Below are 13,522 nucleotides of genomic sequence, written 5' to 3' on the forward strand. Positions count from 1 at the left end.
TTAGATTTCCTTTTCCCTCTCCTCTCCCCTCCCTCTCCCCTCCCTCTCCCCTCCCTCTCCCCTCCCTCTCCCCTCCCTCTCCCCTCCCTCTCCCCTCCCTCTCCTCTCCCTCTCCTCTCCCTCTCCTCTCCCCATTGAATCAACTCTTTTTAATCTGTCTTTTGTTTGTATTTCTTTAGTTACTTTCTAGGGAAAGGTTTACTTTAATTATTTGAGAATGCTTAAGACCTGTAGATATCCAGTGAAATCTAGCCTTTGCATTGAATTTGCTATCTTTTTACTGCCTGGAAAGATACATGGCCCGTAATACCTCTTCAGATGCCTAGTGCTGACACTTTGTGATGTTACAAGGAGGTCAATAATACTCATCATTTACCAGACCAGATGTTTCAGTGTCTTTCTCTGAGGTATTTGGCCTTTCCACCACTGCTATTCAAAGCCTTGAGTTAGCCCTCAGACACTATGAGCAGGGAGTAAGTACTTGATGCCTCATGAGGATAATCTCCCACAATAACCCATGCATGGAGGAGCGGAGAAACTGTGGTTAGCCATTCAGAAATGTTAAACACCATTTCCATGGGGCTGTATGCAGATTGCCCCTAGAATTAGTTTTCTTCAGAACCAGCATCCCTCTCCTGGCAAGGGGTCCCTCATAGCACTTTTGAAAGAACCAAGCTGGGTTGATTTCTTCCTTTTAAAATATCCATAATGCCCAACTTTCTTATGTGGTAGCCTTCTGGCCTGCCAACAAGCAGGAGATCTGGTTCTGCACTCTGATCAGGCAGAGGGCAGGTCAAGCCACGTGTCCCAGGGCAATGTCCTACCCATTTTGAAGGGGAACGTGAAATGGGGGGAGGTAGGTGGTATATTTGGCCCTTACAGTTGAACAGTCCAGAAAGAAATTTGAGATCCAGGTGGCCAAGAAGGGAGCTTTGTTCACTAAGCACTATTAAATACACTTGGCCACTGAACGGGATTTTCCAAAGTGCATTATTTCAATGCGGTTACCTGAAGTGGATTGTCAAATCCGCATTAGGTACTTTTTGGACACTTCTTCTAGATGATTAATTTAGGTCATTAGCAAGCACTTTGCTCCTATGCTGTTGACCAGATAACTGGTAAAACAGGATAAAGGCTCTTGGCCCATCTCTCTGCTTCACTCCTACCTTGCCCTGGAAGGGAGATGAGTCTGTAGAGCTGCACAAAGACAACTTGATTGAGAAATAAAACGTTCAGCTCATTCTAATGTTTGCTCAACAATCCGGCTGTTGTTTTTCTCCCTAGTCATAATTCTGATAGTATTTAAGCTGCTGGGGGTTCCTAAGAGCAAAGGTGTTAAATGCCCTCTGGCACTGTGTCAATGCCAAACTGGTATAAGGAACATTGACAATTATGCAAGATTTCCTGTTTACCCAGTCTGGAGAGGAATGTGAAGGCAGGATGTTTGGAGACAAGTCAAGTGTCCTAACCTTTAATTACAAAAAAAGTAGGAATTGTGTGCAGTTACTTTATTTAATAAAAAATACCCAATTATTTGCAAAATTGCCTATCCACTAGGCTATTTGCTCTACCAGAAAAGGAAAGTAGAGAGTTTTGAAACAATTTGCTCTTGAGAAATCCTTAATACCCTCATAATTTTTTTCTAGATCTTCCCCAGGCATCCCAGCCAGGCTCGCTGGTTTGTAATTCTCCAGACATTCCTTCCCCCATGTCTAAAGAGAGATACTGTGTGTGCCACTCTCAGACTCCAAGGTCCGAGCACTTCGGGATCTCTCCCGTTGTAGCACAGCTTCCCAAAGAAAGGTTTGAAGATTATTTTCTTTCTGTTGCCCGAAGGCCTGCTACTTCACTTCTCTTTAGATTTCAGAACTTATTGTGTTGTGATTTTGCTTCCTAAAAAAAGTGTTGACTGAAAACCATGGTGGGCTATCCTCTGGCCTTGTTAGCCAAAGTAAGGCCCTTTGCCTTAAGCAGGACAAAGGCATGAAGGAAGGGGGTATGGGATTGGGTTAATTCTCTTTGTGCGTGTAGGGAACCATACGGTACCTACAGTCCTTGGTGAGGATGCACTCTGAGATGCTTACTGGGTGACTGAGTATGTGGTTGGTGTGGGCCAACCCCACACGGTGAGATGCACGGTAGAGAGGATGCTGCCTGCCCAGGGGTAACCTGCTGATGAAGTATCATCTCCCCAACGTGGGTCATAGGCAGAACATAAGGGAGCTTGTCAACAGGATAGCAGTGACTGATGGGAGCTGGTTTCCCTTGTGAGGGCCTGATGTGAACATCCTGCCTTTTATAAGCTTTCCTAAGGATTTACTATGTTTAATGTACACTACTACATTTAACATTTACCAAGCTGGATAAATGTTAGTTTTCTTCCATGCTTTTGTACGTGTTGGGAATAGGCTTTCAACTGTGATTTCGGTCCGTGTGTTTTCTAGCTCTTGTGGGACAACAGGACTGCCTTTTCTTGCCTTCCTGAAAGGACCTGACTTTGAGAAAAGCTATTCAATCTAAACCGAGGGTTTCCAAATATTCATAAGTGCAGGTAGGACGTGAATGAAGCTGGTTAAACATCACGGCTGTGCTGGCATTGCTGCTGCACCCACGTGCTGTCACAGGCCTGGAACTGGCAAATACAGGGATGTAGGGTTTGCTCCGCTGGCTTTTACTGTTGTGCCTAGGACTCTGGGCAGGAAAGAAGATGTAAAAATATTTCTTAATCCTGGATAAGGAGACATAATAGTTTTTCTAGCATCTTTGTTCATCTATTTATTGTTCTGATTATCTACTTCATCTTAAAGGGAAGCTGTAAAGACAGTCTTTTTGCTAATGAGAGAGGGGACGGACACAAAGTAGCTGACTTCAAAGAATAAGTTCACAAGTCTACCTACTGTGGGTAAATAGGTCCCTGGCAGAACAAAGAGGTGGCTGCCCTGCTGAAATTACCTGACTTTGCATAGTTTGTTTATTTTACCTTGACCCTATCATGTGCCCTACTCACATCGGTGTCAAACTCACAACATAACTTCGTATCCAAATCTTTGCTGCCTTCTTGCTGTTATCTCTCTGTGTCAATGCAGACTGAGATTTCAGAGAGTAATAATGCATAGCCTGCAAAGGACAGACATTGAAGTTTGACCCTCTATTCACATGAAAACACTCTTGGAAAATGAGAAGCCGCTTGCCCTATGAACTATTAAGAAGACTGCTGGATGACCTGCGGGGTGACTTTGGTCAGCAGATGGGCCTGACTGGGAAAACGGCTGCAGGAGCAAGAGGCCTCTCCTCGGGAGGTGTATGAGCAGGAATTGTGTGTCCTATAAAGAATGGCTGAAGGGCGGAAATAGCTGTAGATTAATTTATTTTGCCTAGGATTGTAGATGGCTTGAGCTGCTTAAAGTACTGGTTTATTGAGTCTGTTTGTGCTGCGTGTTGCAGTATTGACAATCTGAAAGTCCAAGAAACAGTTGGTGTTCACGTCAGGTTCTCCAGCTGCACCAAAATAAGACTCACACGAGCTGTAAATGCAAGCAGTGATAACCTCTGAGGAGATGTAAGACCCTCATCCTCATTCAGCTGCTGTCTTCTTAAAGAAGTAAGTGTTCAACTCTGTGTTTAGCAGTACCCAAGTCATGTTAGGGAAGAGAGGATATGGGTGAATACCCTGTCAAGACTGTGTTATCTTCTGGAAAGAGCTGATAGCACAGCATTGATACACTGGAAGGATTTTAAGATGAAGGGAAAGAGAAGGAGCTATTGGTGCTGAGACTTAACATGGAAGCTGAGGTGATGATGAAGAGGAATGCGAAGGCGCAGAGAGAGGAAGGACATGTTGCTGGCAGGCGTAGGAAAAGGCAAGTGTCAGGAAGGTGGGCTCTATAATTTGGGAGTAAAGCTTGAACTGAAAAATTGTACCTGGAAGGACATTTAGGACTCAGAGGAAACTGAAGATGCTTGCTCCTTCCTCTGCAGAGCTTTCCTTGCCTGCTGATAGTTTCTTGTATCTGAAGGGAGAGGGTGGTGGGGGAAAAGCTGAACTGCGCTCTCCCATATTTTTTGCAAGGACCTTCCCTCTTTTTTAAATCACCCGAGACCTAAAGAGCTGGGCTGGTCCACAGTGGATCCATTTGTATCTAGTGTGGTGAGGAGTGTTGGTGCTGGATGTGGGACTATGGGGGATGATGGAGTTACCCCCATGTCAATGCCATTTGGGTGACGTGGTCACGTTAAGAGTTTGGATCAGTGACAGGTGGGCTACAAGAAAGCCAAGGAGTGTGAGGCTGGTCTGGAGCAGATAAGGGGAGCCTTGCCTGTATTACAAGGGGCTGGGCTGGTTTCTGTTTTGGGATGCTGGGCATCTTGGGAAGCATGCTCTGGGATGAGAATATTTAACTTTGGTCTTGGAAAATGAGGGTGTATATGGACCCAGAAGCTTTCCATGTAACAGGCACTATCAGCTCCTGCTAGAAAGCCTCATCAGTGGCCTTCCTCCTCCTGCTTTTCCCCATCTGTAAAGGCCTATGGGTGGATTTTGAGCTGTCCTGAATGCCTTGCCAGATGCTGTGTGGCAAGGAAAGGGCACACTAACTTTGGCCGGTCCTGCCTTACACCATACTTCGTGCCTGTACTTGAATCCCCCCTTCAGCCTTCTTTCTACCCTCTCCCATCCCAGCTCTTGCACATGCTTCTTTGGAGCAGGTCAGACTTGCTCATGTGACGGGAACTCAGGAAAGCCAGTACCATCACAATCACTGGAAATATAACATAAAATTATCTTTTCAATGCATGTACAGAAAGGCTTAAGCAGATGTTTGCTTTCTCTTAGGAGTTACAAACTACAGATTGAAGCTCCAAATGACCTGGGATATTGCTGTGGAGAAAAGGAGGGAAAAACGTGAAAAATACCTTGAGATGATACTGTAGCATGAAGGTTTTCAGGGACAGTGGGTTTTTTTGAGTGAGTCAGCATAAATTACTCCTCCTGTCCCAGAAAAATAGAGTACTATGGACAAGCTTGACTGTGCTACCTTGGCTTGGGGAAGGTTGTACTTTTGCTGGCCTGGAAGAATTTGGGATCTGGAGTTGTGTCTTCCAGTGTGGGATCACTTAATACTCTGCAGGCAGTGCTCCTGGAATGACTGGCCACAGCTGTGTGCAGTTGTCCCCTCTGCCAGACTCCTGCCTGGGCCAGGGCTCCCCCCGCTTCTCCAGACAGCTCCTTTGTGCTCTTTGATGAAAGGTTGTTGCTTTGAAACCAACAAATTCTTTACTATGTGGAGGAGAGAAACAGGCAGCTCTGGGGTGTAACTCAGCAGACTGATTTTGGATGTCTACTTGAGGCTAGTGAATTGCATCTTTTAATTATTTACTCCCTTTGATTGCAAAAGGAATCTTAGCTGGGTAGCGCAGACATTGGTAGACATCCACACTGCAGGTATCTGTGGAGTTGGATGAGCTGAATCCCACCTGAATGTTCCGGTGACCTGGACTGCTCTCTCAAATGTAGGTGGCATTGGTCAAAAAATTAAAGTTACCTGGGAGATCACTGAGTGACGGCGTAGGCTTGTGCCTTTGGACAGTGAGGCTGAGTAGTGACAGTGGTCACTTCTACCTTCCCAGTGCTTGGAGGTCTTCTCTAAGCTCTGTTCTCAAGGGGAGGTTTATGTAGATTGGCACAGGAGTCCTCTCAGTTAAGGGATGCTGGCGTCTGGCATTGCTCAATTGTTTCCCCTCATTTGATAGGAGCTTCCTTTTTCATGATTAATAATCCTCTCTGCAGCACGTGATGTTCATTACACTGCTGGTATGAGAGCGGGGTGTAAAGGACACCAAAGACAGTTGATACCCTGCTAGAGAAAACTTGGTACAGATACACAAAGACCGCCTGCCTGGAAGAGCTGGAGAGAGATCAGTGCTATCACCTCCGCTCTTGGGTAACTGAGGCACGAACAGGATTGCTTAAGAAATCTTTACCAGATTTGGAGAGCCCCAGCAGAGCCCCATCTGCTGCCTCCTACTCCAGCTAACACCTGGTGGGTTTTGGCGACGTGGGGACTGCAGTGGGCACTGGTAATGGGAACTAGTGGGAGCAACTGCTGAGAGAAGGGAAGGCAAAAATTACTGCCCAGGAAAGCTGATAGCAAGCCCTGCAGACTCCATCTTTCCTCCTCTGGCAGCTGCTGCGGCTGTTGCTCCATCCTCCTCCCGCTCGCTGCTGATGCCAACGAGGTCTGTTTGCACCCACTTTCACAAGAGTGAGTGGGAGTAACTTGAGTCAGCTCTGAGTGTGTCCTTACCACTTCTTCAGCGTAGGTGATCGCTGCTCAGCATGCAGGCATCGAAGCTGCCAGGGGCACTTTTGAGGTAGCTGTCCTAGGAATTTGCTCTTGATTTTCCTTAAGAGGCAGGTCACTGAGAAAGAGTTGCTATTTCTAGAATCTGTCACTAGGGATTTTTCAACAGGGCAGAAAGTAAACCTCCTGTTTACTTTAACAAATGGCTTTATCCATTCCAACTGCACATTTCCATGTACAGCACCTTGTTAATGCACAATGTCCTAAGGTGAGACGTAGTCCATAACGTACATTTCCTGTCACGTTAGTGACCTTTCTAATAATTAAAACCACATACGGTGATTTTATAAACTTCTCTTTTATTTTCAGCATCTGCTTTAAATGTTTGTGTGTGGTTGAGGAGCGGAGGAGGAAGAAATGTCAAAAAATGCTAGGTTCACTAAAGTTCTTTCTTTTCCTTTAAAAATAGGGAGTTCTGTTGTTTGTTTTTCTATTATTTTTAGGATGAGCTAGTGACTAGGATGATTCCTCTTAGAAGTTGTTACTTACTTACAAATATCTTCTAAATCAATTCTCCCATTTAAAAAAAACATGATCTACAAGGTGACCTATTTTTACCAGATAAGATTAGGAGAGACTGAGTTACGGTGATGCACTGACCTCTGTTGGCGTCATCCTTTCTTACTGAAACTCCTTTTAAATGCTGAATTTGATGCTCTCGAAAACAGGTGATACATCTGAGACAAGATCTGAGGCAGAATCGGTTCATGATGAAGCCATATTCCGATGCCACAGTAAATCTAACACTGGGGCTCTTCAATGAAATCACAGAGTTCAGGCACAACGACACACAGTGTTGGTTTCCTAAAAAACCCCTCCATCAGATGTTTTAAATGTGCCAAAATAGCTGGGCAGTTTCTCTTGTACCAGCAGGCTCTGTGATGGACTGGGTATTGGCTGTCTGTCCTTCTGCGGCTGGCATAAAGCCAGGCTGTAAAGAAAAAGCATGCACAACATCTCTGTCAGATGCTCTGGCTAATGGTGAACTGCGTGCCCATGCCTGACTCCAGCCTGTTTTGTACTGCCACGTCATCTCGTGGGATGTTGATCCAACATGAACCGTCAGTCATGCCTGTTCATGCAATGTTGGCCTGCTGTCAGCAAACTACTTCTCTGCAAGACCCTAAAGCAACTTTGACCAATTAGCTCCAATTAGAGCTTCTTCTCTCCTGGAGATGGCTTGTCAGGGGAGCTAGTTGCCATGAGCATTAGAGGAGCCTGGTGGAGAGAAAGGGGCATTTCTAGGCTGCAGTTTGTCTGATTTTAGTCTGGGATGAGATGACTTGCTCTCCAGAGGCTGCTCTCTACAACAGCCTCTGCCGTGTGGCTTCGATCCTCCAGCGGGAATGACTTCCAGGTGCATGCTAGGTTTGCCTCAGATGAAACTCCAAGTGATGCCAAGATCTGATGGTGAAGCATTCAAAATGCTGCTAAAGAGCACAATATCCTCAGCAAAATGAAGACTCTGCTTGTATAGGGAGGGATGACAGTGGGAGATGGCTATGTGAACTTTGGCTGCCCTAATATGAGGAGCTTTCCTTTGCTGTCTGCCCATACAAGGACTAAGTACTTGGGAATTTTCTGTTTAGGAGATATCTGTATTTCCCTCTATTCCCCTGAGGGCATCTGCATGCACAACTTCAGGGGGCATTGTGTGTATTTAAGAAACTCCCCAGAGACTTCTAGGCTTACTGAGTAACTGTGGGAAAATACATTAATCCATATTTTGTTTGTACTTCTGTCAGTCTGCATGTGCTTCAAAGAGAAGATGTGCCTGCTGCCCGTGGGCTAGCCCCTGGAGATAAGTTTTAAAGAGTGGAGAAAGAAACAGGCTCTCCAGCCCTTGTTTCTCACACAGAGAGCAAAATTGTTAGCTTTTGTTTTGGAAGGAAACCTGCCTAATCAAGATGAGAGGGACAGTAATATGCAGGGACATGTCTGCTCGTGCGCGACTCAAAGTGGAGGCTGAAACTCAGCTGCTCTGTCAGAATATGTGAGTCACGTTTTTATTTGTGTTTTTCTGAGCCTGAATTGAGAAAGCTCATGTAAGAAATTTTACGGCCCTTGACATCACTCTGCGCTTTTGCAAGACAATAGCCTGACATTTTGCCCTAGGTGTTAGCTTAAATAATAACTGGAGATTGTGCAAATACTTCTGCTTATCCATGGTTATCATGCCAAGGCCTTGCACAAGCTGGGGACTTCTGCTGTTGGGGTGGTTCCACTAATGCATGCCATTAAGATAGCAGCTCTGTCTGTCTGCCTGTCTGTCTGTACCACTGTTGGTCGGCTCTTCTTTGAAAGCACGGGTAGAAAGCCCACAATAGAGGAACTGAGGGAAGAACAACATCCTGACCACCAATGCTTGCTGTCACGGCGAATCTTTCTGGTTACAGATCCTATAACTAACACTTGAGCAAGGGTAAGCTGCAAGTTCACAGTTCTGTTGTACACAAGCATTTTGACACAAGCACGTCACTGGTCTTGGTTCTCTAGGGAGTCATGCTCTGGTAAGCAAGGCAATGAAAGGGAACATAGACCGCTGCACAAATGTGCTTGTCCAGCTGTATCCTACTTTTCCTGTAGAATTATCCTCTCCTAAACTCTGTGAGAGCAAGGGGAGTTGAGACTGCAAAAGTAAAGGGACTTGCATTTCTCGATCTCATGCTAACAGCCGTAAGCCTGAAAGAATTTAGGGGATTTTATGTTCACTTTCATTTTAAAAATGAGGAAGCTCAGGACTGCTGAGTGAAGAGTGAGCAAGCTTCACATATTTTCATGCCTTATGGCTATGTTTTCAGAAAAATTTTTATCCTTTTAGGACCATTGTTTTCCCTTTCGCCCAGCCTTACAGCGATGTCATAGCTTTAACTAACAACCTCACGAACAGCTTTCAAGCTGTAGTAGGTAGGAACGTGGCACCAGCACGTTCCCTTCCTGGTAGTCCACTTGGTGGGTAAGATGGGAACTCAGAGTCAGCAGAGCCATGTTTCATTTTTAGCTGTCCACTTGCTCTCCAGCTGCCAGCTCTCGTCTGTGCTCCACTCTAGCATGGTGCGATCTTGCTGACTTGTTTCCCTGCCTGCCTTACAGTGTCACTGTGAGCCATCATGGGTGACTGTTTTAAATTTATCATACTTTCCATCATGGGCAGAAAACTTTCAATGTCTTTGGCGGTTGTCTCTGTCCTGAAGTACAGGCTCTTCTCTCCTGGTTGTCCAAATTAGGCGACCTGCTCAATTTCCTTGTACAGAAGCGAGACGCACAGAGATTCGTGTGCATGACTGGTTCTCACCTTGACATGGGTCTGGAACACAACCCTATTGCGCTCCTCAACCCCAGAGCTGAGAAACAGCTTTGTGTCCCAAGCTGTAGGCATAGTCCTTGCAGATCACAGGATCCAGTGGGAGAAAGCAGGTTTGGAAAGGAGCAAGGTTATATGTATGAGGCAGACCTTTTTGCATCCCTTGGTCGATTGTACTAAGGAAAGCAGATATTCTGAAAGATGACTGAGTTTCCTAGCTGAGATGATCAGCCATGAAGAGGAAAGGGATAAGCAGCAGGAAGAAATGTGAGGTTGGAGACCATGGTCATTCCACTGAAAAAGTAAGGGCACCTGTAATGTGAGTCTTAAAGTGGTACCCTTAGGAAGGGCTCCAGGGGGTGGAAACCAGTTGGAAAACCTTGGTAGCAGTATGTCTCTGAGCCAATCTGAAATAGGTTAGATGAATGGCATGCTAGATGTGCTCTTTACTCTCTGTTGACTTCAGAGGGAAGGTAGCTTGTATTCAGAAATTGCTGGGAAGAATGAGAAGATATGATGGGAGGGGATACAGGCATACAACAGTGTGGCTGCATATACGCCACCTGCTAAAAAGAAACCCAATCTAAAAATCAAGTTAGTCTGGCAAGGTGTATGTTCCATGAGGCTAGGACTGTTTGACTTTAACTGTGTTAGCATCCTTCTAATTCTCTGTTTGTCTAGTCCCATCTTCTGGCCTGGGACGTGGCCGCAGGCTCACAGTGCAGCTCAGGCTGGAAGGACCCTCGGGGCAGTCTCTAGTCCAATCTCCTGCCAAAGCTAGGCAGGTCTAGGGTGGGACGGACTGCTCAGGGCTTGGTCCTCATGGTGCTGCAGCACAACTACATGAGGAGATGACTGCAGGATCTCAGATGTGACGGCCTATAGGGTAGATCTTTAAAGCTGAATCCCCGGGACCTCTTTCTAGACAGGGTCCCAGCAGCAAGCACACCCTGTGGTGTACAGCTGTCTGCAAGGCAATCAGCCCCCTCCAGCTATGGCAGAGGGAAGAAATAGAAAATAAACTTTATTGAACTTTTTGCCCTCTTGATCCTACTGTGACCTCCATGGGAGACCGGCAATGTCCACCCCTCTGCATTTGGCCCAAAACCCAATGGCCTGTTAATCAAGTTATCAAAACATTAAAGAAAGGCTTTTTTCAAGAACTCCATGCTATGGCTGATATAATTTTGGCTGAACTCAGCTTATGGCTTAAAAAGTGCTGGGGGTAAGAAAATAGAAAGACAGACAGATACAAGATAATGCAACTGCATAAATCTCATTTCCTTAAAAAAACCCAAACCAAACAAAAAGAAAACCCCAAAAACCCTAGCTGACAAGTTTTATTTCCTATAAACCACCAATTGTTTGGGTTTGTGTTGACCTTCTTTCCCCAGGTTACTCAGATCTGACTAAATAACCAGGTTACTTACATCACTGCACCTGCTTTACCTGAGCTTTCTTTCAGTACGGAGCAGAGACTGAAAATAAGGGTCTAACCCTGTAGCCTGATACAAAGTTTTGTCTCCATCAGAGGACCTGAGGATCATTTCAGGATCAGAAATGCTTCAAGTATATTTATAGCGATGTCTGAATTTGTAGCTCATGGTTCTCATCATGCCCACAAACTGAATGAACTTCTCTCATCTCAATAACACAGCTATTAAAAAAGGTTGATAAGTGCAACAGTGCACAGTGGGTGTGCCATCATGTTCTTCACTTGTAACCAGGAACGAGGAAAGACTTGCATTTCAACTTGCCACAAATGTCCTTGCTCCCTGCAGCTTCTGATATGTGTGATGTAATAAATGTGCTCATATGCTCCTGTAAGTGGGATTTATTACTGTGCTTTATTACTATGAATTGATTAGTTGCCATTGCCATTATCACTGCAGGTAAAATAGAAGTGGAGGTATACAATTGTAAAAAAACCCAACCTTATTTTTACAGGAAAACCTGTCAGTCAGGAACATCCTAACCTATGGAAAAGCCAATTGTCAAACAAGATAGTCTTCAGATTTAGGTCTTGTGTAGGATTTGATTTGTTTGTAAGAGGCAGTGAATTTTTTTCCTGATAGGGCAGGGGATGGTTAGAAAAAACTTAGTGTATCTGGAGTACAACTGAAAGAAAATTGCGGGGGAAAATTAACTCATGGGAGGAAACAAATGGCAGTCAGGTAGGGTTTGGTCACTGCTAGAGCAGCTCCTCTCTATCTGCTTATGTCTCCTTCCTCAAACACAGTGACATCCATTCCTACAGCTGCTGAGCTTCCAGTGTGTCGGGGTGGCTTTTTACCATTGCTTTTAATAGTGGTTTGTTAACATCGTATTTTGAGGCTTGGCAAACCTGCTTTTGTGGCCAGACAGCATTGCAGTCTGTGTGTTGTGCACAGCAGTGCCAGCAACATCCCCTAACTAGGAAAGCTGTATAAAAACTTGAAGGGTACTTACTATACTACTTGTATAAAGTTTGGGGAAGATGGGCCATGTTGAGTGTATATCTGGATATTGATGAATGAGCTCTGGCAAAATAAAACATAACACAGACTTGGTCTGTAGGTGGGAAGTGGTAACTAATGTTTTTACATACACTTCCAGCAGAGCTGCTGTCCTGAGTATGCAGGAGTGGAATTCCCCCAGTAGCTGCAGCCCTTGTGTATCTTGTGCAACTTTTCATCTCCACATTCCTGATACAAACTTTCTGCAAGTACCAACGGAAAATAATCCACCAATAAGTGGTGGGTTTTAGGCCACGTTGATAGAAAAAAAAAGCACAGTAATATATATAGTTTATAAATGACTATGCTATAAATTACTGCCCTGTGGTAGTGTAGGGAGGTCACTCTGGTGCTTTGTTATTCTGTAATAAAATAAACAAATGTAATAAAAGATGAAGTACTTTCTTAGGTGATCTGGCCCCTTTGGAAACTGCTTAATGTGTCATTTTTCTGTTGTAGATCTTAGCCTTTAATAGTAGCAATGTTTGACCCAAATTGACATCCTGAGCTCAGCTGCTACCAGCCCTGCACCTAAATTCTCTACCATGGATGACGTTTACAGTGCAAAGTCCTGTTGGAGGATGAACCTCTATGCAGGTCACCGCAGATCACACCTGCACTGCCCAAGACATCCATCCTTGCATGCTTTTGCTCATGTGCCCAGATACGTATGAAATTCACGCAGAAACCAAACAGAAGCACCAAGTCTATGAAACTGCAACAGCTACAGCTTTGCCGGGCATGGAAGAGGGCTGGTTCTGCACTGAGGACCCAGTTTATCTGACCTGTATCAGCTTGCGAGTCATGTCTGTGCTGAAGCGTGGCCCTTAAAAGGTCTCGCTCCATGGCAGGCTATGGTTCTGGTTGACAATACAAATCAGTAATGCATGGGGGAAAAAGAACCCACCAACTTCAGAAGAGTATTCGCAGTTATTCCTCAATGATCCATTATGAGACCAGAGCCATCAAGGCTTAACCTACGTGAGATCCACAGGAGAGAAGGTCTGGATGGCTTAAAGACCCAGACACTCTTAGCTTCAACCTTTGCCCAGTGTCAAAGGCGCTGGAAATTTGTCCCTGAGGACACAGATGCCTACTTTTCACAACTGATCACAGGAAGAAGGTGGGATGTTGTTCATGGTGGCTGCTGAAGTACACGAGACCTGCTCCCTCAGCTTCACCATAGTGATTAATTTAAGCATAAAAAGAGTCCTTCCTCCTCCTCCTCCCCCATGGTCTGCCACCAAGTTTGGAGCTGCACACAGGAACGACATGGGCAGAGCACAGTGTCTTGATGGTCCTGCTTTTCCTGGGGTAACACTGCAGCCCCTCTCGTGCCCAGGCTGCTGCCTCTCATGTCACTC

Source organism: Gavia stellata, chromosome 1, assembly GCF_030936135.1.
Source record: "Gavia stellata isolate bGavSte3 chromosome 1, bGavSte3.hap2, whole genome shotgun sequence".
Taxonomy (NCBI): Eukaryota; Metazoa; Chordata; class Aves; order Gaviiformes; family Gaviidae; genus Gavia; species Gavia stellata.